General features: G+C 41.3%; 1 protein-coding gene across 1 annotated transcript in view; it reads right to left on the bottom strand.

The window, feature by feature from the left end:
- Nucleotides 1-27552, bottom strand: part of SLCO3A1 (solute carrier organic anion transporter family member 3A1) — a 547211-nt gene that overhangs the window by 518984 nt on the left and 675 nt on the right. The window lies entirely within an intron of this gene.

The raw sequence follows: 27552 nt of genomic DNA, 5'->3' as shown, positions 1-27552 counted from the left end.
GATTTTCATGGGTATCTGTTTGATGGGAAACCTCTACCTATCCAAATTTTATGCATTTTTCATATTATAATTCACTTTACAGAGGATTTGACATGGCTAATTTTCAGTGTATTTTGTTTCACAACTCAGATTTTTGGATTTGCTCAACCTAGTTATACAAAGAGAAAGAGGTGGTAGATTACTAAAACTAGCTTAAAGGAGGTAAATTTAGGACAAATAAATATAAAGATGATATGGAGCCTGTTCTCTCAAGATGGTGAAAATGTAAATAGGTTCAAAGATGGCTGAGATAAATTTGTAAATGACAGCCCTTAAAGATCTTATTAAGGAAAATTGAATGTAGGAGAAATATACTTCTATTTGTGGAATTTTTTTCTAGTTTGTACATTTTCTCATTTCATCATTTTTGGAATGGCTCTTTTTTGCCTCCTACCAGTTTCTTAGTGAGAGAGGGGGATGCTTTTGGCCTCCTGGTTTTACTGTTGTTGCTAGCAGAGTTCTGAATGAGAGTCTAACACTATAAGCGAGGGTGCCCTGCATGCTGGTAGAGTGGACCCCACTTACATGGTATGTGCTGAGGCTCCCATCTGGTGAAACATTTCAATTCTATAGTAAACACTCAGGGCCAACACAGTAGCTCAAAAATATATTTCTCACTGCAATTTGTACACTAGAAGGAATAACACAGAATCACTTTAGCAAAAATTTATGTATTAGGTAAAAGGAACAAAAAACACATTCAAGGGATTCTTTAGGATTGTAAGGACTCTTGGAGTGCATGAAGGCAAATCCTTTTGTTTTACAGATAGGGATACTGAGGCCCAGTGCTCCTGTCATCTATTGCTGTAAAAAACTTTCATCAAATTCAAGTGCTTAACACAGCAACAGTTGAAGCTTTGCATACAAACAAATAAAACATTCTGTTACACTTGGCCCTTGAACAACAAGGGGGTTGGGGAACCAACCTCCATCTCAGTTATAAATCTATGAATACTTATGACCCACTCAAAACTTAACTACTAATATCATATTGTTAACCAGAAGCCTTACCAACAACACAGTTGATGAACACATATTCCGTATATGAATTACATACTGCATTCTTGCAATAAAATAAGCTAAATAAAATGTTAGTATGAAAATCATAAGGAAGAGAAAATATATTTACTATTAATTAAGTGAAAGTTATTATAAAAGTCTTCATCGTCTTCACATTGAGTAGGCTGAGGAGGGGAGAACGTTGAAGAGTTGGTCTTGCTGTCTCCGGGATGGCAGAGGCAGATGAAAATCCATGTAAATGTAGACCTGAGCAATTACAACCCATGCTGTAAGGGTCAGCTGTATATTTTACAATTTTGTGACTCATGAATTTGGACAGGGCTCAGCTTGGTAGTTCTTCTGCTCCATACGGTGATACCTATGATCACTAGCTATTATCTGGCCAATGAAGGAGCCTTTCATCTCCCTAGACTACAAACCAGGTAACTCCCATTTAGCCACAGAGAATCTCTCCCAAGGTGAGTGGGTTATTTGGAGGATTCCAGATTGCTCTCCAAAGATGTTTGCCAATGACCTTCCTAAGCTATGTCATGGAATATGTGATGACAGGGTGTCAAGGAGCATTTTTCTTGTCAACAATTCTGTATCCTCTAAGGTCTTGCATCAAGTTCTTCTTTGCTTCTAAAGCAGGTAAACATCTATTTATTATTAGCTGTTCTCTTTTATTATTATTTTCCCATGCTTCATTTGTATGTATGGCTTCTCTCATTCTTGATGAATGAATGGCCCAACTCTTTCTGGAGACCCTGGAGCATTTGCCTTTCCTGGTATGTGGCCATGTTGGAAGGAAGCAAGGGGCATTAGGACTTGGTACTAAGTGAGCTGGAGCCCTGCCATTCATGCTAGCAGCTCTGAGGTGTGCAGTTCCCAACATCAAAGCTTCTATTTTTTGCTAAACCATGAAGAAGGGGTATCAGGTACTGAGGGAAAGCAGCAGCCTGGGCTGTCATTGTTTTGGGACAAACCAGCTGTTCTGATAAATGATACCTAATGTGAATCCAGAACCAGGTGTCTCTCAGTCCTTGGAGTTTTTCTCTTTCTTCCTTCCAATGATAAAATATGAGAGAACATATCCCTATAAATTCCAATGCAGATATTATAGAAAGCATGCCAATAAGCAACTGCCTTATTTCCTAATTCCAAGTGGCTATGAGCTTCATTTTCAATTTACTCTTCCATAATTGTGTTTTTATTTCCCATCTCCCCTCCCCCAAATCTTCAGGGGAACAGAAGGAAGCATCTGTAAGGACCATCTGTACAAGTGGATGCCTGTTCAACGGGATTGTTTGTCTAAATGGTGAAACAGAACAATTGATTGAAATAGAGTTACTAATGATAATCAAGGAGAAATACAGGGGCTTTGGCATTAGACTAGTCTGAGTTAAAATTCTAGCTCTGCAACTTACCACATAAGCTTCAGCAATTTTAAAATGTTTTGAACTTCAGTTTTCTCATCTGGCAAGTGAGCATATCAATACCTACAGTCATACGGAAATAATAAGGACTGAACTAGATGGCAAATTTGCAGAGTCTGGCTTGGTGGGCATTCAGTAAATCCAAGTACCCTTTCCTCAAGGAATAGCTCTGTGAGTAAACACGACATGCAGACATTTAAGGGGATATTTTTGTCAAAAGCCGTAAAAAATGTGAGATCATAACAAATACCATTTTTAGCATTCCAAATTTTAAGTATTATGCTAGGCTCAGTGGAGATAATATGAAAACCCAAGTTCCAAGTCCTCAAGTAGTGGGAATGGGGTGGGGAGATAAGGGAAGGTCTGTGAAACAACCACAATGCAAGATCACACTCCTTAGAGGGTCACACAGATGTATTGAGGGGAAGTGAAACTTCAGTGCTCAGGTGCAGTGAAATCCTTTCACGACAACATCAGTAAGTTGCATGATGTCACAAGGGGGCTCACCTTGAACTCTGTAGGAATTTTAATTTGACTTTGAATTTTGGTCATCCATCAGAGGAAATCAGTGCTCTAGAAGAATTTTTTTTTTAATGGTAAGAAATGCAAATTTCTCAAAAACTCAGAAATCATGAGAAATTCAGATTTTTCTTTTGGCCAGTTTAGAGGCAAACAATTAGAAATTTGAGGAAATTTAAAACATATTAAAAGTAATGGCAAAAACCTCAATTACTTTTGTACCAACCAAATATATAATGTGATTTTAAAGACTGACTAATTTAAGAACTTACAAATACATACTTTTTTGTGAAAAAGATTATTTTCCTATTTAAAATTTTTAAATTTTGATGTAATTTTAGACTTCAAGAAATGTTGCAAAAATATACTTAGAACCTTAACTTGGTTCCTCAAGTATTACCATCTTTTTTTTTTTTTTTTTTTTTTTTTTTTTGAGACCGAGTTTTGCTCTTGTTACCCAGGCTGGAGTGCAAAGGCGCGATCTCGGCTCACTGCAACCTCCCCCTCCTGGGTTCAGGCAATTCTCCTGCCTCAGCCTCCTGAGTAGCTGGGATTACAGGCATGCACCACCATGCCCGGCTAATTTTTGGTATTTTTATTAGAGACGGAGTTTCACCATGTTGACCAGGATGGTCTTGATCTCTTGATCTCGTGATCCACCCGCCTTGGCCTCCCAAAGTGCTGGGATTACAGGCTTGAGCCACCATGCCCGGCCCAAGGGTTACCATCTTAACACATTTGCTTGATTCTCACTCTGTGTGTGTGTGTGTGTGTGTGTGTGTGTATGTGTGTGTGTCTTAGTATCTATTCAATTTTTTTTCTGAGCAGTTTGAGAAAAAGTAGAACTATACTGCTATATGTCTAAGTAACCTTAGTGCATATTTCCTAAAAACAATATTCTCTAACATAATTATCAAAATCAGAAACTTAACTTTAATAGAGTCCTATTAGCTAATCTACCAATATTAAAACTCCTGCTATTGTTCCACTTATATTCTATACGGCAAAGTAAGAGCTTGTCTGGTCCAGGATCCAATTCAGAATCACACACTACATCTACATGTGATGTCTACTTAGGTTTCTTTAATCCAGTATGTTCTCTGGTCTTTATCTTTTATGATGGACAATTTTGAACAATATACAAGTATTTTGTGGAATTTCCCTCAAATTGGTTTTGTCTAACACTTCCTTTTGTTTAGATTCGTGGTATGCTCTTTCATCAGGACTATCATGGAAGTGGTCTTGTGTTCTTCCTAGTACATGATATCAGGAGGCACACGATGATAATTTCTCCCGTTACTGGTGCTATAGAGTGAATATTTGTACCCACCCTCAAATTCACAAGTTGAGATCCTAACTCCAAGGTGATGGTATTAGGAAATAGGTCCTTTAGGAGTTGATTAGGTCATGAAGATGGACCCCTCATGAATGGGATTAGTACCCTCATAAAAGAGACTCCAAGAAGTTCCCTCACCCCTTCCACCCTGTGAGAACACACCAAGAAGGTGTCACCTATGAAGCAGGAAGTGGACTCTCACCAGGCACTAATTCTGTTGGTGCCTTAATCTTGGACTTGCCAGCCTCCAGAACTGCAAGCTATACATTTCTGTTATTTATAAGCCGTCCAGTCTATGCCATTCTGTTAAGCTTCCTGAACTAAGACAATTGGTGCTACTAACTTTGATCAATACATTAAGGTAATATCTTGCAGGGTTCTCCACTGGAAAGTTGTTTCCCTTGTAATTATCAGGTGTCTTGTGAGGAGACATTTTGAGACTAGGTACATGTGCCATTTCTGATCATACTTTTGTTCACTAGTTTTAGCATCCTTGATGATTCTTATCTAAAATAATTATTACTATAGTGGTTGCCAAATGGCAATATTCTAATTCCATCATTTATTCTGCATTTAGTTAGAATACTTCCATAAGAAAGTGTTTTATTTCTGCAACATTTATTTATACGTTTATCCCAGTGAGGACCCTTGGGTTATTATTTTATTCTATGAGTTACTCTGCTTATTAATTCTGTTGCTCAAATTGATCCATATTTGATTAGTGGAAGCCCCTCCAATTTAGCTGCTGTGTCCTTTTAACTAGATCCTCATTTCCTATTATTTTTGACCTGGAATCACCTGTTTCCCCAAGGAGCTCTGGATTTTATTAAAAATAAGCTATGTGTCACTAAATTTTAAGGAATTAAACACGTTGCTCATTATATTATTTTGCAAGAATCAGAGAAAATTTTGATGACAGGGAAAACAGACATTTTACTGAAACTAATCATTACATTTCATATTCACTGTTTTGCTTTCTCCACAGTGCAGACTAGATACAGGAAACACTTATTTGCCATAACTTCCTTAAGGAGGATAGATGAGGTGGACTGGAGAATAAGCAGAGACCTCAGCTAGTTAAGTACAACTTTTTGTCCCAAGGGGATTTATCTACACAACCTTGCTTTTAGAGTTATCACTGTTAGCAGTTTGTGCTTCTTCTCAGGCTAATTCTAAGAAACCTCATGATTTTTGAGTTTAATAACACTTAAAAGGGAAGATTTGCCCAACATGAGATAAGCTGCTCTGCTCTTACTCTAACCTCTATATTGCCATCCAGTAAGCATCTCTACTTTTTTCTGTGATGGAGAACAAACATAGGGGCTGGAATTAGGTGAGGAGCAGGGACTATGAAAGGACCTGGGTCCCATCACTTCTACAAAATGTTATCAGACTCCTTCGATGAGTGACATGAGACACTTCTCTGTGCCACTGAAAAAAATAACAGAAGTTTGAGATACCAGGTTTCAAGCACCTGTATACCATCATATTTAATTCTCACATCAACTCAGATGGGTATTTTGATTATTCTGAAATGTACAGAAAAGACTAATGAATTTTATGGCCAACACTGTATACCAACCACTCAGATTTATTATGCCATTGACATCTTGCAGGATCACATATTGATAGATCTGTCTATTCCTCTTTCCATGTATTGGTCTATCTTGTTTGGGGGATGCATTTCAGAGTAAACTGAGATGTAAGTATACTCCCAAGGATGATACTATATCCTAATCTCAGCAAAGAGGACGTTCAGCCACCATATGTTCCTCATTGAAATACACAGATATTAAATGGGAGAGACCAAATGTGAATCTGGGTTTGCTTAAACTGGAAGCCCATGTCCTTCCTTCTTAATCCTATGGCCTCCCTTTAGAAAATGTTGCATTTTAATGAAAACTACAATGAGATACCATCTCACATCAGTTAGAATGGCCATTAATAAGATGTCAGAAAATACCAGGTGCTGGTGAGGTTGTGGAGAAACAGGCTCGATTATGCACTGTTGGTGGGAGTGTAAATTAGTTCAGCCATTGTAGAAAATAGTGTGGTGATTCCTCAAAGATCTAAAAATAGAACTACCATTGGATCCAGCAATCCCATTACTGGGTAAATACCCAGAGGAATAGAAATTATTCTATCACAAAGACACATACATGTGGATGTTCATTGCAGCATTATTCACAATAGCAAAGGCATGGAATCAACCTAAATGCCCATCAATGGTAGACTAGATAAAGAAAATGTGGTACAAACACACTGTGGAATACTAAATTTGCAGCCATAAAAATAAACAAGATTACATCCTCTGTGGCAACATGGATACAGCTGGAAGCTGTTATCCTTAACAAACTAATGCAGGAACAGAAAACCAAGTACAACATGTTTTCACTTAAAAGTAGGAGCTAAATAATGAGAACACATAGACATATAAAGGGGGACAACATATACTGGGGCCTACCAGAGGGTAGACAGTAGGAGGAGGGAGAGGATAAAGAAAAACAACTAATGGGTACTAGGCTTACTACCTGACTGACAATCTGTACAACCAACTCCCATTACATGCATGGGTTTACCTATATAACAAACCTGCACATGTACCCCTGAACTGAAAGTTTACTAAACAAGGGAAAAAATGTTTGATAAGGGGGCATGGTCAGTGCCTTGTCTTTGTGGTCTATGCTCCTTCATGGTTCTCAACAGCATCGTATCCCACTGTGAGTGATCCTGTGTCTTCTGCTTCTGATTCCATCACTACCATAGGCACCCACCACAGCAGGAAGATATCTGATTTAGGTCACTTAAACTTTTACTCAGTCCTGTCTTTTAAAATTATTATATTTTTATTTGGATTTTGAAGCTAACTATCTCTTAAGAATTTGAGATTTTTTCATGCCCTCAATCCCAGAACTTTGGTTGGCCAAGGTGGGCAGATCATCTGAGGTCAGGAGTTCAAAACCAGCCTGACCAACATGGCGAAACCCATCTCTACCAAAAATACAAAAATTAGCTGGGCCTGGTAGCACATAACTGTAATTTCAGCTACTTGGGAGGCCACAGCAGGAGAATCACTTGAACCCAGGAGGCAGAGGTTGCAGTGAGCCAAGTTCGTGCCATTCCACTCCTCCACTCCAGCCTGGGTGACAGAGCAAGACTCTGTCTTAAAAAAAAAAAAAAAAAAAAAACCTCGAAAATTTTCACATATGCCTTTCCCTCCTTCAACTTTAAAGTAGTTTCTGACACCACAAAGCAGGTGCAGAGATTTATTTTGCTTAGCATCTCAGGGCCGTGACGAACAGGATTTCTCCCCATTTTTTATGTTAACCTGTCTCTAGGCCTGGCCTGGAAGGAGAGTCTGTTCTCATCAGTTTCCAGTGCTAGGAGAGGGTCAGAGGGCCTAGTTCCACTTCTCCACCCTACCTGCTATTGGCTCCTCTGGGAGGTTCTGGCGGGGAGTTGTGGAATACTATAGTGCTGGGAATGGCAGAGCTTTGCCGGGACATCATTCCTTCTGGGCCCCCACTTCTTTCCCACTGCATCTGAGGCTCTGGTTTGTGGATGTGTTGCAAAGAGTAAAGAAATGTACTGGAAAGTACTTGGTAAACTGTGGATAGCTCTTTAGTATGTGTCTCATGCAATATTTGGGACATATTTGTACTAGAAAATTATTCTTTGTTCTTCTTAAATTCAAATTTGGCTGGGTATTTTGCATTGTATCTGGCAACTGCACTCTTGGGGAAGCAGAACTCAGCACTGACTTCCAGCCCAGTGATAGTTCACCTCATGGTGCCCACAGGAGTCAGCACCCCCTCTGGATACCCTGCAGATCCCACCCTGCTTGCTTAACCACCGTGCAGTGTGAGACTGCGGGACACTGTGGGAATGTAAAATCAGATGGTGGGCATACAAACTCCATGAGATAAATTAGCCATATTAGTTTTTATTTAAACTATAATTGAATACGTGAATAGAAAAATTAGTGTAATGTATTGATACCATCTGGTGCTACAACTTACACCAGTTTTTTTCATCTGTTTTAATTTAAACAAGATTGAATTTTCTTCCTACATGTGATTTTGTTCCATTAATTACTCTGTTTTCACTTAGATACCATTGTGTCGATCATGGTCCTAAGTGCATTTAATAATCTGTAGATAATTGAACAAGTGCAATGTCGTCAATGAGCCAGTGTTCTTCTAAGTTATACAGAAGCTGAGACTCAATAGTTTACCTGCAAACCAATATTGAGTCATTTCCGATATAACACTGCATCCTCCAGAAACATATTTAAATAGAGTCAAATTAATTCTTCCCATATCTCCTTATTAACTGACTACTACGTAGCAAGGATGCACTTGGAGCCAAGGATAAAAAGAGATATAAGACACAGTCCTAGCATCGATAGCATCTTAATCTGGTGAGAGATTCAGACCTAAAAACAGGTAATAGCAGTGTGATTCAATAAGACACAATTACAGTGCTCTGGGGACACAGGGAAAAGAGTCTCTGATCTGACAGAATAAAGAGGAATAAATAAGAAGAGAGGCAGTCAGAGAAATGAGCAACACAATAGCAGGAAAAATATATTCACACAGTCCCATTTTCTAGCTGAAGTACGTAGCTAAGAGTACTTTAAACTTGTATAGGACTTTGTGGTTGCAGAAGCAGATTCACAGATTTACACACACACACATTATGGAAAGGAGCAATGTGAAGCTGTCCTTGGGGGAAAAGCAGCACAGAGTAGAAAATAAGATAAAAGACAGATGGGATTGACATACCAGGTATTCCCCAGGACAGCAGGAAAGTGGGGCCATGTTGACATCCCTGACCTGAGGTCTGAGCTTATTGGTGATTTTTTTTTCCTTGGTGGCTATCTACATTTTTTAGTTTTGAGCCTTACACTTGTGTTACTTTAGTGTAACTTTTTAAAGGCATGTTTATAAAACAAAGAAAGACTGTAGAAATGTTTCCGATTAAAGAAAGAAAGGAGGCGGGTACGTAAAACTAAGTGCACAGCTCAGCCCTAAGTGGAATCTGTACAGGAGGGGAGATGCCAGGAGGTCAGAAGTGAGTCAAGTGACAAAACTGGAATATGAATTTTCTTTGCTCTCAGGTGTCTGCTCTACATCCTAACTTCTCTGCCTCATGTAAAAAAATCTCTGTTCCTCTAATACATGAGCGATTTGGCTAAACTGCTCAACAGTCTGCCTGTGTTCATTTCAATGTAGCCAGTGGATTCCTTCCCCTCCTTTTCTGAGGAATTTGCCATCTGGTTTACCATATTCCTCTTCTGCCATATTCTGCCACCATCATGCATGACTTCAGCTTTTTGCACATGACGCATCCAACACTCTGGACCTGTCCTTGATCATCTTCTCTTCAGTGATACTGTTTCTTCCCCACACTTTCCCACCCACCCCAGGGCTGTGCCAGACCTTCTCATTGTGCAAAACCACTTGTTGAAAGTAGGAACACTGATTGTGAACAACAGACATCAAGTGTGGTCTGCTAAACTAGAAGATTCACTGCAAGGATCCTTACTAGGGTGCAGAATGACAGGGAAATCCAAAACACTGGGTCAGAAAACAGCCAGGGATCATGAGAGTCTGAACGGCAGAGAGAGAACATGGCCTGATCACGTATGCTGGCACCCAAACCACAGAACAGCAGTTGGCGCTGCTGGGTCTCAGTGCCCATCACCACACCAGTGTGCATTCAGCTGTACCATTGCACCTGCTTTTAATTATCACTAACTGTTCCTTCTTGGTCATGCCCCCTTAAGATTGAGAACCTTGGGTGACAGTTGCTGAGTGATAAACCTTAGGTGATAGGTGATGATTGGCTGAGCACAGCTCATGTGTGCACTCCTTCTACCTCCAGTGATGTGGGAAGAGAAATATCTCCCACAGCTTCCCCAGTGTGAGTAGGAATGTGTCCCACACTTCTGGGATGACTCTAAACGGGAAGGGTATTGGATTCTGGGAAGCAAAAATGGACCACGTTCCTTACAATATACCTTCTTGGCAACCCCACATTCTCATCCTCACCTCTTCTTATAATCACCTTTCAAAATAAAGTTCTTACCTTTACTGCAACACACTCTTGCATGCTGAAAACTCATTTATACGCCACCCCACCTGAACTCCAACCAAACTTAAGCAAATTCACTTGATTTTTGAACCAAATTTTATGGATAACATTTATTTCTGCCTTGGTTTTCTGTTGATCCTCTCTCAATATTTGGAAACGTTTGAAACAATACAACCTATAGGAACAAATATTGGAGAGGCCACAATCCTTGTACTGCAACTGGTCTAAAGGCTTTAACAGATCCATCTAACTCTCCCCAGTGCCCAATACTGTCCCTGACCCACTAGGCCTTCGGCAGCACACAAGGCGATCTGGGATGCTTGCCTAGGGAGGTGATTCAATCCTTCCTTCCTGAAGAGATGAGCCCTTGGTGGTCCTGCTTGCTAGTATCTAATGTTCAGCATGGTTGAGCTAAGAAGTGCTCAGGGGAACACCTGTGCTTCATTCATAATCCTTCACACCCACCACTTAATACAAAACCATGTCTCCTTGGCAGAATTAAATGACCCAGCCAACCATGTAGTACCCACCCCCCATTTTTTTTGCTGGTTGACTGAATAGCATGAAGAGTTCAAAATGGCCAGATGGCATTCTTAGCACCTAATTCCAGGAAATCATTGTATTCATGAGTGGAGCCTTCTGTAACTGAACACTAAAAATTTTAGACCAACAGAGTCCATAAATTTAGGAGAAAAAAAATTTACTAGTGAGTTATTAGATCTAATTAAGTGATCTGCATCCCAATTCTAGGCCTTGTCATGGATCATTGTAAGATGACTATGAGATTCACTAAATAATATACTGGAAACCGGTTCTGAGCATATTCTTTATTCTGCAAGTCTGTCTCCCTTCCAGGAAAGGTTAATCACATGGGCTAAGGGTCTAGTTTTTCCATATACACACACATTCTATAATATATAATATGACATATACAGGTAACTAGCAGAAGTGTGACTGCAAAGGAGAGCAGATTCAAATTCAGAATACATCTCTTTCACTGATGTCTCTCCACAGTGGAAGAGGGCAGAGGAAATCAACCAGTCACTAAGAACTTAGGTGTCTCTCCAAGATACTATGCTAACAACTTAGCTTAGTAGTTAGTTGCTATTGTCAGAAAGTTGGTTACTCAGCAATTGAGTAGCTAGATACGATTTGGCAAACAGAGAGGCTGGGCATGGAGGCTCATGCCTGTAATCCCCCATTTTCAGAGGCCAAGGCAGGCAGATTACCTGAGTTCAGGAGTTTGAGATCAGCCTGGGCAACATGGCGAAACCCTGTCTCTATGAGAAACAGAAAAACTATCCAGGCACAGTGACATGTTTCTGTGGTTCAGCTACTCTGGAGGGGAGGCTGTGGTGGGAGGACCACCGGAGCCTAGGAGGTCAAGGCAACAGTGGTCCGAGATCATGACACTACCCTCCGGCCTGGGTGACAGAGTGAGACTCTGTCTCAAACAAACAAACAAACAAACAAAAGAAACAAACTAAAAGATTTGGCAAACCCAAATCCAGGTTGATAGGCATTTGTATCATTTTCATTCCTACCAACATCCACCTGCCCACTGGGCTGGCCCTGGGAGGCCCAGGGAAGGAAGCTGACAGATATTCCCTGCCTGGGTCAGTTTTTCCTCCTGATTATTAAGAAATCACTCTGTGGTGGAAGTGCTTTGTTGGGTCCTCATATAAGATACAGATATTTTTGACATTCTAAGGTCATTTCAAAAGCTACACACACTTCTCCAAAAGTCCTTGTCAGCAATGCTCCAGCACTGCCTCGTCTGAGTTTCTGACAATCTAACCAAATTATTAATCACAGTCTCTCTCCTAAACAAAACAGACAAGAAGATGAGTGGCTATATTTATTTGCTGAGCCATAAACATTTGTTGATATGGTTAAACAGCTTTGTGTTGCCATCCAAATCTCACCTTGAATTGTAATCCCTATAATTCTTATCATCCCCATGTGTCAAGGGAGAGACCAAGTGGATCTAATTGTATCATGGGGATGGTTTCCCCCATGCTGTTCTTGTGATAGTGAGTTTTTCCAAGATCTGATGGTTTTATAAGTTTCTTGCTGGTTCTTCTCCTTCCTGCCAACTTGTGAAGAAGGCTCTTGCCTCCTCTTTGCCCTCACCCATGATTGTAACTTTCCTGAGGCCTCCCCAGCCATGCAGAACTGGGAGTCAATTTAACCTCTTTCCTTTGTAAATTACCCAGTCTTGAGCAGGTCTTTATAGCAGTATGAAAACAGACTAACACGTATGTTCTTTCAAGGCCATCCCTGAGTACGCTCTAACATGACATCAGTTAATTTTGGCAATTGCCAGAACATCACATAGAGCCATCCAAAAAGCAGGTTTGAATTTTCTTCCTCCTTAGTCACCTGGAATGTGGAGCAATCTGTGAAGACACAGGGGTGGGCTGAGGCAAGGGCAGTCCATGTACTAATAACCTTGCTCCTCCAATGCAGGGCATAGCACCCAGCTTCCTATATTATAGGATTTCATATGATATGTAACTTGTATACATGTCTATGTTCATGTTTTATATACATGTCTCTACGTAAATCTTTTGCACATTGCATGTCTTATCTAAGATATTACAAGCATTTTGAGGGCTGAAACCTTTTTCATCTTTCCTACCTACTCTGTCCTTGGTATCTAACACAATATCTGAATTGCAGTAGTAGGGATGTTAGACTTAACAAATAAAAATACAGGACACCCAGTTATATTTGAATTTCAGGCAAACAATAAATAATTTTTAGTATACCCCATGCAATATTTGGGACATATTTATACTAAAAAAAATTTGCTGTTCATCTGAAATTTAAACTTAATTTGGCATCCTGTATTATATCAGTAACCCGGAGAGTAGGTTCTCGGTAAGTATTTGTTGTATTAATAAATAAATAAATCATGGATTTGTTTAGTGCTTATTCTATCCTTTTCAATTCATTGAACCTTTCCACAGCTGTATAATAGTTTGAAGTACTAATCCCTTCTCTATGTGACTGCTAGTATGGCCACCTTTGCCTCATTGGGAAAGTGTCCTAGTTGAGTCAGAGACCATAAAATGTAGAAGTTCGGCCGGGCGCAGTGGCTCAAGCCTGTAATCCCAGCACTTTGGGAGGCCGAGGCGGGTGGATCACAAGGTCGAGAGATCAAGACCATCCTGGTCAACATGGTGAAACCCCGTCTCTACTAAAAATACAAAAAATTAGCTGGGCATGGTGGTGCATGCCTGTAATCCCAGCTACTCAGGAGGCTGGGGCAGGAGAATTGCTTGAACCCAGGAGGCGGAGGTTGCGGTGAGCCGAGATCGCGCCATTGCACTCCAGCCTGGGTAACAAGAGCAAAACTCCGTCTCAAAAAAAAAAAAAAAAAAAAAAAAAAAAAAAAAAAAATGTAGAAGTTCAGGTATAAGATGGGAAAGATGGAGAATAGTTGCTAACCGTTTTCTCATTTGTTTAGCCTAACACAGGCAAAAACCAGAGAAGGGAGTCAGAGAGTTATTCCTAAAAAGATGGTGGTTATTTTTCTTCTTGGTTGAACACTGGTTGCAGAGTAATAGCAGAATCCCCAGATAGATTAAAGATCCCAGAATAGATATTACCCTTGTCTTGCTTTCTGCCCAGTTCCCCAGGAGACTGAATTAGTCAGCTATTGCTGCATAACAAATAACTACAAAAATCTTTTGGCATATAGCACTAGGCATTTATTTTTCCTGACAGGTTTGAAGGCTGGTTATGGCAGCTCTGTTTCAGGCTGAATGTTTTCACTATGTGCCCCATTTAGGGGCCCAGGTTAGAGGGACAGATGTAGGAAACTTCCAGAATGGTCATCAGAAATTTACCATACCTCTTCAGGCCAAAACTCAGGACTCAGGCACTGTCACTTCTGCTTACGTGGTATTGGCAAAAAAAAAAAAAAAAGTACAAGGCCAAGCTTAACATTAATGGGTAAGGAGATAATTTCGTCATCTAAAGGTAGAGAGGGAAAGGGGTAAAAATTTGTTGATTAGTAATTGAATCTGGCAAACACTGTTTGGCTGGCTGGCAAACACTATGAGACAATTGCATTACATGTTGAAGCAGAAGAGCCTGAGGCAGGATCACTGAGACCTTGACTCCTCTCCTTGGAGAGAGGGAACAGAAAACTCTTTTCTCCTGTTGCCTAGAATGATGTGCAAACCATGTAGCTCGATGCAAATGCTCATAAACATCTGCTCTGTCTTGGCAGCTCTGCCATAGGCTCTGGTTTTATCCATCATCTATCTAGACACTATGCATTGGAATGATAGTCGCCACTTACTGAAGGCTTACATTCTGCCATTTTTGTCTCCATGAATACTCCTAACAACCTATTAAATAGATATTATTATGAACCCCATTTTCTGTATTAGAAGACTGAGGCTGGGAAAGTTGAGTAATTAGCCCAGGAACCCTGGTAAGAGTCAGAAAAGTCTGTATCAGAACCCATGTGGGTCTGACACAAAGCCTGTGGCTTTCCAGACTCTGCCCTGCGGTGTGTGAACCCAGGATTCCTCTCTTTGAGAGTCGTTCTCATCTGTCTTCCTCCAGGGGCCGCAGAGAGCTCTCAGAAGTCAGCTTCCAGCCACAGCTATGCAAAAAGCAGAAGCAATCTTTACAGGGTAAATTAAGCAGCTTTCCCATGAAGGATTCAATAAAGGACTTGCAGCCAGGACCAGTGGAACCCAGAAAAGTGTCTCTTCCACAAGGTGTTCCGAAGGCACAGCTTGCCTGCCCCCAAGCAGCCCCTGGGGAGTCCCACTGAAGGGAAGGAAGACGTGGCTGTCATTGGCACTGCACTCTGGCAGGAAAGAAGACAGGGCTGGTGGGCTCCAGCAGCGGCCTTGAAGTTTGACTACCTCCAGTAACACTCTATTTATCAGGCTCCTGGCTCTGCAAATAGGCTTGTCAGCTGCTGCTGAGTCAGGGTGGGTATTTAATTAAAATCATTGTGGCACTGTAGAAATGAGAGATTGGGAAGATAGCCAATCTCTGCAGCCCTTCTCCTCGCTGGTTCTTCCCTGCAGAGCCCTGCTGCCAGGCCTCGGGCCAATGACACCCCACTTTGTTTTCTCAGCAAACAGCACAATCAGCTCCTGCAAAAGTCCTGGCCCACCTGGAGCCTTCAACTTTGGCAGTGCGGCCACTGGAGCTTTTTAAAGCTGTGCACATGAATGCCAGAGATGCTACTTCTGTTTAACAAATCATTATGCAGAAGCCAGTGGCAGTGGTTTGCAGTAGAGCTGTGATGTTACCAGACTGCACTATGGACAAAACTGCTTCTGAGGGGTTGACACACAGAAGGGACAGTAGTAAATGGAGAACCGAAGTGCCCTTTGGTTATGATCTTTAGCTGGGATTGTGGCCCAAACACCACGGATGAGTTCTCTGGGAATCTGGGGAAGACGAGGTGGGCAAGGGCAATGTGAAAGGGCTCTTCTCTCTTTCTAAGCCCAAATCAAGCATTTGGGCTTTGATGATTCTCTCACTATAGGCTTCAATGCACAGCACATGGAAGCATGTATGAGCCTGTGTGCCCCAGGGGAGAGAGAGAGCTAGTGAGGAGTGTGAAGGCCACGGGGCCTGCTCTGGCCAACTGGGGTAACTGAATGAGTGTAACACGGAGGACAGCAGCACCCACCAGGGCCTTCGTATGTAATGTACTGGACACATGAACTGGCAGAGCCATCAACTCTTCTTTCCTCCCAGATGCAGGCCCGAGATGAGGGCAGGGGTGGCAAAAGGCAGGCAACCCGAGTGCCATCCCCTCTGTGGGCCCAGGCCCACACCCGCTGTGCTTCAGGCAACTGCCTGGGCCCCAAATTTTTAAACAGGAATCATGAACAACACCTCTCTTCAAACAACTAACAATTGATTTTCTACAGAGGGTGACAGATGCTTCAAGTTGTGGTGAAGGCACAAAGGCTCCCTGCTCCTTACACATTTCCCTGGCCCTCTCTCTGCAGTGGCCCCTCCCCTCATACACTTAGCTGAGAGATTCCTGGGGGCAGCCTTTCTGCGCCTTAATTTTCTCACCTGAAAAGTGGGCATATTGTGCCAGCCTTGAAGGGTGACTATGAGGGTCAAAGTCAAGTTATTTAATTTCTGCACCACTGACTTCAGACTCAAGTGTCGCAGCTTTGGCTTCACTGCTGTTCATCAGTCTATCTCCATTGTGATCTGTTTTTTAAAAATGTCCTTCCCAAGTGACATAATTTAGTTGTCCCATCATTTCAATTGGTTGGAGGAAACAATCCCATTATTTTTGGTTAGGAAGTCGGATACTTAATCTATTTCATCTGTTTAGTGTCTGATTAAGACATTGACAGTGAATTTCTATCTGCTTTCTTATCCATCATCATGGGGAAAAAATGTCTCAGCAGCATTATGAACTTAGCTTACCCTATTTATCCAGAAATGAAATAAGAACAGTAGCAAAATTGGAACCAAACCACTAGTCCAATTCACAGCAATTGCCTCTGGATACCCTGTGTTTAGACATGTTGATGTTCTGTATAAGTCTTAACTGATTCATCTCTTAAGCAAAATTACAAATAAATACCACTTACAAAGCTTAACATGTGCAATTGCTTTCAGTTCCTTAATGCTGGATAAAACAGTGAGTTGTGAGAGTTCCTAGGAGAAAATTAACTGCTCTTGAAAAGAAGAAAACTACAAGTGTGCCACTTTGTACACAATCTATAATCTTTGGCTCCACAGTGCTACGGCTTTTAATTTCTAGTTGAGCAGCAATGAAGACAAGAGCAATTAGCAATCCATTTTTCATTTTCTCTGTCTTTAAAGTTCAGCGGAAGGCCCAGCGACTGAGGAGTACTATTCCGATTTCAGAAACAAAATTGCCGTGAAGGACAGCACTTGAGCAGAAACTTGAAAGTGCTTTATTCTTGAGCCTTTTTTTATGTCTTGAAGTTTGAACAGAAGTAAAAGGTGTGGATCAGAGCATAAGATGCTGACAGGCATGAATCATTCATTTACCTTCAGGCATTCAGCCACGGCCAAGCCCTCCATCAGCAGGGAGTCTCCAGGTCACCAAGGCCAACATTCTTGTGCATCTAGAGCTATGTTTGAAATGTGGGTATGTTTTTACAAGTGACTCGCATATTATACAGGCAGGACAGGAAAGCCATCAGGATACCTGTCTGCTTTGCCAGTTCCTTGCTGGGACACATAGGGAATCATCTTCCTTTCCCAGGTCCTGGTTTCTTCAACTATAAAATGCAAGTCTCATGCTAGATACCTTCTATGTGTTTTCAAGATCTATTCTTCTGCAACTTTGGGAAGTGACTACTCCAGCTGGCCAAGCATGTTTGTCCCATGTTCTTTCGTTGATGATGAAATACATCATATATGTAATTTTTGACTTTTCTAAAGAATTAATACAAGGTCTGGCTCTATTGCCCAGTCTGGAGTGCACTGGCATCATCTTGGTTCACTGCAACCTTGACTCACGGCCTCAAGCCATCCTCCCCGCTCAGCCCCCCGAATAGTTGGGACTACAGATGCACCATCACACCTCGTTAATTTTGGTATTATTTGTCAAGATGGGGATTTGCCTGCCTCTGCCTCTCAAAGTGCTGGCATTACAGGTGTGAGCACTGCACCTAGCCATTGTTTTGACTTCTAAATATGGTTTGGAAAAGATGGAAAACCAGTGGCTCTCAAATCTGGGTGCATCTTGGAATCACTTGAGGAGGTCCTTTGTTTTCAATTAAACTTCTGTTGGTGTATAGTATCACATGCATACAGAAATATGCACCAACTAATGAGTTTTCACAAAGTGTACACACCCATGGAACCCGTTAGATTGTGAAATGAACTGACTGCCACCTCCAGGGAGCTTTCTAAGCCCAGATTCCCAAGTCTTCCTGTAGATCCACTAAATCAGAATCTCTAAGGTATAAACCAGGAATCCTCGTTGACATATATGACTCAGATAGGCTGATATTGTCATTTGGAAATCTCTGAATTAGACAGTAAATTTTTGATTTTCAGGTAAACATGGAAATTGTAATCAGCCACAAGCATAAGGACCTAGAACACTGCATTAGATGTGTTAGCCTAAAGCCGAGGGTGTCAGAAGTCTCACCAGCCTGGACTTCCATCCCACAGGGAAGTGGGTCATTCTCAAGCCGAATAGTTAGCTCGCAACTTTGTGTGTGCTCTAATGTCTCCAGGTTGTAATCCCCATAGTCACCTTGTGATGATTGTACCTTACTCTTACTTTACAGATGAGGCTGCTGAAGCTCAGAAGGGTTAGATAAGGTACCCGAAATCACACAGCCAATGAATATTGGTGTGGGGTTCAAAACTCAAGTCAGCCTGATGTATAATTCCATGGTCTTGCCAAATCCCTTGTGATATAAACTCCATCCTAAGATTAAAACCAGTTCCAACACAACCAGCAAACAACTTGGTATCTCATGACTGACACTGGTGTTAGTTCACATCATATGTGTGAAGCATTGGCTCGAGTCCAGTATTACTCAATTTTTACTTCATTACAAAATTTCTAGTAAACACTATCGTTTTTTGAAATCAGAAGAAAATAAGTCTCCATGAATAGGATTTATCTACCTGTGGTCTACCCTCTTCCTAGAAATGTAGTGTTCGTGGTCAGTTATAGGGACAAGTAGAATCAATACATATTCTACAAAACTACATCTGGAGAAATTCATAGTATATTCTCCCATGGCTTCCTCTATTCTTCCAATACGGTAAGCTAAAAGCAAATGAAAAAAACAAAATCCATCATGTTTATGTTTCATGTTTTTCCATGCTTAATCATGTATAATAAAGACACACTTCACTAGGGTCACTGGCTCATTAGCTTCTTATCTTCTCTTATTTTAGATACAAGTGAAATCACCTATAAGAGTAGCACACGCAAAATGAGAAATGTCAAGTCGCTTTGTGACCCTGGGCAAGTTAAACTAAGCTCCAATGGCCTTCATTTCCTCTTTTGTAAATAGAAGTATTGTACTTGCCTAATAGGAGGATTAGGATTAAATGAGTTAATATATAAAGACATGAAATTCTGTCTGACACACGTAGTAAGCACTATGCAATGTACTGTGCCCCCCCCACCCCCACACAAACTCACACACAGAGTGATGAGGAAAGGCACCATACAGAGGCATGGGAATAGCTTTTTGTGTAGCAAAGAGAAGAAAGTGACTCTGCTCTAAACACAGAACTGTGGCTCTGATGTAATATTATGCTATAGATGACTGTAGTTGAAACAAAGAGCTGTTTCCCATCTAGAGAGGGTGAGCATTTCCTAAGATAAAGGAGAAGAGGAAAGCTATGCTTGCTTTAATTTGAGTCTTTACAGAGCAATCTACTTTTGATCTTTCAGAGACCAGCCATTGGGAAACACAGAACAGCTTCCAGCAGCCTGTACACACTTTTGGTTTTTGTCCATGCCAACAAAATAAATGATATCAGAGTTCATTTATATGAGCTAACATATATTCTTGGGTGGTAGGGAGTGCAGAGAGAAGGGTACATCATTCTGTGTCCAACTAGAAGATAAATATCATTAAGTAATTTAAACAGGGGAATTGTAACATAAGTAATCATTGGAGAGTAGTGATAAAGATGGAAAGAAAACTGCCCAATGTAGTGGCTCATGTTTGTAATCCCAGCACTTTGGGAGGCTGAGGCTGGAGAATCGCTTGAGCTCAGGAGTTTGAGACCAGCCTGGGCAACATAGTGAGACCCCATCTCTACTAAAGTGGTGGGACACACCTGTAATTCCAGATGCTGGGGAGACTGAGGAGGGAGGATTGCTTGAGCCCAGGAGTTCCAGCTTGTAGTGAGCTCCTGCACCTGCACTCCAGCTTGGGCAACAGTGAGATTCTGACTCAGAGAGAGAGAGAGAGAGAGAGAGAGAGAGAGAGAGGTGGGGAGAGAGAGGGAGAAGAGACAGAGAGAGAAAGAGAGAGAGAGAGAGAGGTGGGGAGAGAGAGAGAGAGGGAGAAGAGAGAGAGACAAAAGAAAGAGAAGAAAGAAAGGAATGAAGGAAGAAAGGAAGGGAAGGGAGAAAGAATGAGTGGGAGGGAGGGAAGGGAAGGGAAAAGAAAGGAAGGGCAGGGAAGGGACGAAGGAAAGAAAGAAGAAAGGAAGGGAGGGAGGGAGGGAGGGAAAAAGGGAAGAAGGGAAGGAGGGAGGAAGGGAAGGAGGGGAAGGAGGGAAGGAGGGAGGGAGAAAGGGAAGAACTTTAAAGGTAACCTGGAACTGAGAGAGAATACCCCAAGAAGGACAAATTTGGAAGACGTTCCCATCTTATTGGAGTTGTGGTTGAAGCCAGTGCATAGCGAGGAGGTTCAGTGACTCACTGGAGCCAGAGCTGGTCTAGAGTGGCTGGGCATGCAGGAACGGTCCGCTCCCAAGCCTGCTGGGCAGGCAGGCAGAGGGAGTGGAGGTTTGTATGAGGTGCAGGTCGTAGAATGCCTAGTGTCTGAAACAAGAGGAAAGGAAAAATACTCTAGAGCACAGGTAAGCTGCAGTTGACAGTGGTCATACAGAAGGAATTAAATGACCTCTGGAGGTACATGCAAGGCTGGAATACATAGTGCCCAAGTTGATAGCTCTGTGTGAAAAAAATCCCTGGCGTTAGCAGGCAGAGGTGTATACAGAGGGAATTAATCAGTCAAGGCACCATGGCAGACAGGAGTTGGAGAGGCCCCTCTTTGCAGGAACGTAGTGCAATTCCAGGTGGGGCTACGGGATCACTTGGAGGTCAACCCTACAGGTACTGGGAGATAGTTTTTGTTCTCCTATAATATTATCTATCTGATTAGGTCTCCCGATTTATGACAACCATCCCTTCTATAGCATTGTAATCCCAGTCACTGAAAATTCTCCTTGGCCATTGTCTGGTGCTATATTACAGATAAAATAACACCAGTTAAAAAAAAATTCTGCCCCAAATTAGTTTCTATTCCTGGCACACTTTGGGAGAGTTTCATGAGTTTTTGCTAGCTTTTGCTGCAACTATATAAAGGTTATTTTAAAATTAATGAATTGTGTTCCAAGCAATAACCCGGATACGTGGTATATAATTGGCCTTGCTGATAGCTACTATTGTGGATATGTTCTTTCAATCTACCAGAAAGTAGGCTCTGCATGTTTATAATCACAATGTTAAGGACTTGGCGATGTATTCCAAGGTAGCATTTATATGAATGACATCCATTTTCCGTCTCATTACCAGGAAGGGTCATTAGGTAATCTTCTGATGGCACTGGGTAAATCTGCTTCTTGGAATTATTCTCCTGGGATAAACAGATAAAGCCATCATTTTGTCCGCTGTGGTGTCTCTAAGTCTCACAATGACTGATGGGCCATAATGACATTCCATGGGGATGTAGAGAACCAGCAGTGGGGTTGGCTTTTGGTTTCCTTAGCAACTCTCTCCTAGGGACACCATGGCAGCCACATTTATTCGAAGTTAGAATTCATGAGAAAAAAAAAGGAAGACAGTATTTCAACTGAGACACTATATACCTAAATTAACTTTGCTCAAGAGAGATGCATTTTGCATTGCTATCATTTTTTAGTTGGTGTGCTGATTTCTCATTAGAATAGCAAATTCTACCCTCAAAAAAGTGTTAGCAGGGAGGGGTGACTGCCAGGGTAGAAAAGATTCGAAAGGCTTTGTAACTTGAATTCCAAAGTAAAAGTGGTTTTCTCTTAGTTCTGTTTTCCAATATAGCCTTAGGGGAAATTAATTTAGAATCTAAGCAAGCCCCTTTGAAAATATGGTCTCCTTAGTACCCTGCAATTTGGTCCAAGTAGAAATCACTTAGTCTTTCTCATTGTTTCTACAGAAAAGCTGGTCTCTGTGTGAGATTTATTATCATTTCCTGAGCCAGGGTTTCTCAAGCTTGGCAGCGTTGATATTATGGGTTGGGTAATTCTTTCTTGTGGAGGACTGCCTTGTAGATTGTGGGATGTTTAGCAGCATCCCTGGCTTCTATCTGCTAGATGCCAATCACGTTCCTTCGTCTACTGGGACAACCAGAAGTCTCCAGGCATTGGGAGACAAAGTGGTCCCAGTTGAGATCTGTTGTCTTAAAGAAAGGTGTCACATGATCCCATGAGTAACTCACTGCCATTTTTCCTGTGTCATTCCTCATTTGCAGCCTCCTAGAATAGGTAACCCATGCTTCAAACACTTCAGAGTCCATGCCAAGAATGCCTGTTAAAGAGAGCTGTATTATACTTACAAATATAAGTACTCTTATATATAAGGATGTAACATTGATGTTCTGGGTAGCAATGAGAAGAAATGATAGGATCCATCTCTTGGCCTCAGTCACTTCTCACCTCTGTCATAACCATTCTCATCTCATCTCTGTCATATCCCTATTTCTTTGTTTGTTTTTTGAGTCAGAGTCTCGCTCTATTACCCAGGCTGGAGTGCAGTGGTACGATCTTGGCTTACTGCAACCTCTGCTTCCCCAGTTCAAGCAATTCTCAGTCCCCCAAGTAGCTGGGACTACAGGCATGCACCACCACATCAGGCTAATTTTTAGTAGAGATGGGAGTTCTCCGTATTGGCCAGGCTGGTCTCAAACTCCTGGCCTCAAGCAATCCACCTACCTCGGCCTTCCAAAGAGCTGGGATTACAGGTGCAAACCACTGTTCTTAACCCCCACATTTTTATAAGAGAATGCACATCAGACAGATAGACCTTCCAGCCCCAAGACATGAAAATTAAAAAAAAAAAAAGAAATAGAGGAAGCCATGGGAGAATATACTATGAATTTCTCCAGACGTAGTTTTGTAGAATATGTATTGATGCATTAACTCTGAAAGTGAGGAGGGAGTGGAAGAGCTCAACCCCTCTCCAGACACCCAGCCTCTCTCTTGATGGGAAAGATTGTAAGAAACCAAGAAGACCCTGGCCAGAGGGAAGGTCATCCAGAGATTCAAATTCATAAGTATTTAAGACCATAACAGAACCAAGGGACTTTATCATTCATCAAAACTAAAAGACTTTTGAGAGGGAAAGAGGGTACAGTTAATAATTGCATTGGTAGAAATTACGTAAAGCAGAACTGTCCGTGGCACACCCACACATGGTAGCCCTATTAGCAGAAGGAAGACCACCAGAGTCCAGGCATGAGTCAAAAGTGCCACTCAGCTGGAGAATGTTAATGAAGGGGCTGGGTATTAGCAGGGATGCAAGAACCAACAAGCAATGGTAATTACCAAGGGACCAGCACAGGGAGAAGGAATCTCCCACCCTTGACTAGCAAGAGGTGGAGCAGGTAAGGTGGGGCTGCCCACAGAGCTGAACTTTGAGGAATTCAGCCATTGCCAGAATTAGCAAGAGGCAGGGAGGAAGCAGGAGGAAATGGTGAACTCTCTCCTCCTGCCTTCTGATTACCTGCTAGAGCCTCCCATGGGTCAAAAACAACTGGAAGCCAGAGAACAAAGCAGTCTAAACAGTGCATCCTGAAAGGAGGCTAGTCTCTCAAGATCCAGAGAAGGGCAAAAAACAGGCTTAGGAACAGAGTCAAAGACAGAACCAATGAATCATAACAAATTCCATAATGTCCTTTCCCATGGTACATCAGCATTCATGCATCTAAACTCTCAGGTAGTTTCCTGTTATCTGGACTGAAATGCCACCAATCTCTTCACATGTCCTAATCTGACTGTATTGCCTTCCCCTAGCACTTCCCTGTCCTCTGTGCTTCTGAAACTCAGAGAAGCCATTAGCAAAGTCTTTATGGTTAGCCTCTCCTCTAAGTGTGCTCTTCATATTTTGCTCCAATGGAAACTTGGTTCTCTGTGGACCAAGAATACCTACATGTATATTAATAAATAGTCTCCTTTGTCTTCATTTCCATTTCATTGCCACTTCCTTCTCTCTAATCACCCTCAGCTTTGAAGCTCATGTGTTCAGACTCAACTACTCACTACCTAAGCTTTTTCTAGTCATTTAAGACACTCTACCCATGTACTTGTCTTTATTCTTTGAAGATATTTACAATGGGCTCATGACTTCGCCACTATCAATGACTATACCACTTCTATAATCTTAATAGAAAGCATCCCACTTTCTGACCATCACCTCCCATCTTGCCACTTTATCCCTTTGAATGTTAGACTCTCAAATCAAGTTAGATCCATAATTCACTGATTTTTACCATACTCAACGGTTACACAACCCTACATTCCACATCATGTCATTACTTCCCTCCTCACCCAATCATGGTTCATGGTCATAACTATTCTCTTGCGTACCCTCAACTTCCTTGGCCCTCTTCTCCTTTACTATATTCACCCAATGCCTTTCTTCATTAGCTCAGGCTGCCTTAACAAAATACCAAATACTGGTGGCTTAAACAACAGAAATGTGTTTCTCATAATTCCGGAGGTTAGGAAGTCCAACATCAGGTGCTGGCCAAGTGGGTTTCTGATGAGAGATCTCTTCATGGCTTGCAGATGGTCTCCTTGTCCCTATAATTTTACATGGCCTTTACTCTTGCAAGCACAAGAAAAGAAAAAGTGACATCTCTCCCTCTCTTATCTTCTTTTTATAAAACCACCAATCTTATAAGTTTAGAACCACTCTTATAGATTAGAATCTCTTTAATGAGATAATTAGAACTTATTATCTCATTAAACATTACTTACCTCCTAAAATCCCTATATCTAAGTACAGTCAGATTAGGGCTTACTAAACATATGAATTTGGGGGAGGACAATATTTGACCTGTAGCACCTGACCAAACTTCAATCTTGTTTAAATTCAATGTTATACATATTCCATGTTTGCAGCTGAACACAGCAAATGTTATGTGACTGCTCAAACTTTGAATACTTGACCACTAACCTGAATGGACTTTTAGTGTGGTCACAAATTTCACAGCATTTCACTAATCAGTCTACTTATCTCCTCTCCTGGTTGGCTATTTCTTTTTCTTTCTCCTCAACCTCTCAGTATCTTTTGTCCCATTTTCACTCTCAATCACTTTGCTTCGTACTTCATTATACATAGTAGAAACCATCAGAAGTGATATAGTTTGCCTCTGCATCCTCACTCAGATCTCATTGTTGAACTGTAATCCCCAGTTTTGTAGGGGGAGGTGGTGGGAGGTGATCGGATCATGGGGGGAGATTGCCCCCTTGCTGGTCTCTTGATAGTGAGCAAGTTCTCATGAGATCTGGTTGTTTTGGAAGTGTGTAGCATTTCCCCCTTCCCTCTCTCTCTCTCCTGCTGGCCATGTGAAGACTTTGCCTGCTTCCCCTTTACCTTCTGCCATGACTGTAAGTTTCCTGAGGGCTCCCCCAAAGCAAAAGACTGTACAGCCACAGGACTGTGAGCTGATTTAACTGATTTTTTAAAATAAATTATCCAGCCCAGTCTCAGGTATGTTTTTATAGCAATGTGAGAATGAACTAATTTAAGAAAGTACCTTCTATACATTTCCATCACCACATGTATCTGCCCACATGCATATACACATTTCCTGTTTCTATAGATCAACTTCCTAGTCTCCTTTCTCTGACCAAGTACACCCTTGGTGATGTACTTATTGTTTATCCTCTACCATGCATCATCCACTTTCCTTACTCCTTTTTATTAACACACAAACATGTCATCCTTTCTCATATTTGAAAAAAAAGTCCTCACTTGCTCCACATTCCTCTTCAGCTATTGCATACATTCTTATTCTCTTTTTAAAGGAAAAACACCATAGAATAAATGCACTGTCTCCTTTTCTCTTATCCTCTCCTGGATCCATTGTCATTTGGGTTTTCATCTTGTCACCACCACTGAAATAGTTCTTCTCAAGGATACCAATTATCTCCTCTCTCCAAATCCAACAAGCAATTCTCAACATGCATCTTACACCATTCACGATCATTTTGGGAAGTGGATTGCTCTCTCCTGCTCTAAGCACATTCCTATTACTTTTCCAGATTCCACTCTCTGTTTTCCAACTTCACAGGCCAATCCTCTCTAGTTACCTTGCTGTTTCTCCCCTAGCTCTAAATGTTGGAAATTTCCAGGTCTTACTTCTTGGATTTATTTCCTCTGTCTGTATCTATTTCTTAGTGAGAGTTTTCATTCTCATGATTTCACTTTAAATCCCATTTCTCCTGTGATGACTACTAACTTTCTACCCCCAGCCCATATTTTATATTGTACTTATATACCCAGCTGCCTGTACCATATATTGACTTGGATGTCTGAGTAGACATTGAAGCATTTCAATATAACTTGTATGAAATAAAATTCTTGACAGTCCTGATTATCCTTCCCAAATCAGCTTCTCCCACAGTCTCCTTTATTGCTATATATAGTGATTCCATCTTTGCAGTTGTTCAGGCTAAACACTTGAAGTCATCATGGACACCATTCTTCTCGCCCCAGACATCCAATTAACCAACAGTGTGGCAATTCTTTAAAGTCCTAGAGACAGAAATATCATTTGCCCAACAATCCCATTACTGGGTGTATATCCAGAGGAATACAAATTGTTCTTTTATAAAGACACATGTATGCATATATTCAGTGCAGCACTATTCACAATACAAAGACATGAAATCGCCCTACATGTTCATCAATGGTAAACTGGATAAAGAAAATGTGTTTACATATACACCATGGAATACTATGCAGCCATAAGAAAGAAGAAGATCATGTCCTTTGCAGGGACATGGATGGAGCAGGAAGCCACTAAACAGCACATGTTCCCGCAGGTCGGAGCTAATCGATGAGAACACATGGACACAAAGAAGGGAACAACAGACACTTGAGGGTTGAGGGTGAGAGGAGAGAGAAGAACAGAAAAAAAATAACTACTGAGTATGAGACCTAATACTTGCATGATGAAATAATCTGTAAACAAACCCCATGACACTGTTTATCAATATAACCTGCACATGTATCCATGAATCTAATAAAAAAGTTTTTAAAAAATCAATTAATGGAATTCATTACATCAATAGGCTAAATAAGAAAAATCACATGGTCATATCAATAGACACAGAAATGCCATTTAACAAACTCCAATACCTGTTCATGGAAAAAAAAACAACAACAACCTTTCG

Source organism: Saimiri boliviensis, chromosome 5 (assembly GCF_048565385.1).
Source record: "Saimiri boliviensis isolate mSaiBol1 chromosome 5, mSaiBol1.pri, whole genome shotgun sequence".
In the NCBI taxonomy this organism is placed as follows: domain Eukaryota; kingdom Metazoa; phylum Chordata; class Mammalia; order Primates; family Cebidae; genus Saimiri; species Saimiri boliviensis.
This window is presented reverse-complemented; position numbering and strand designations above follow the sequence as displayed.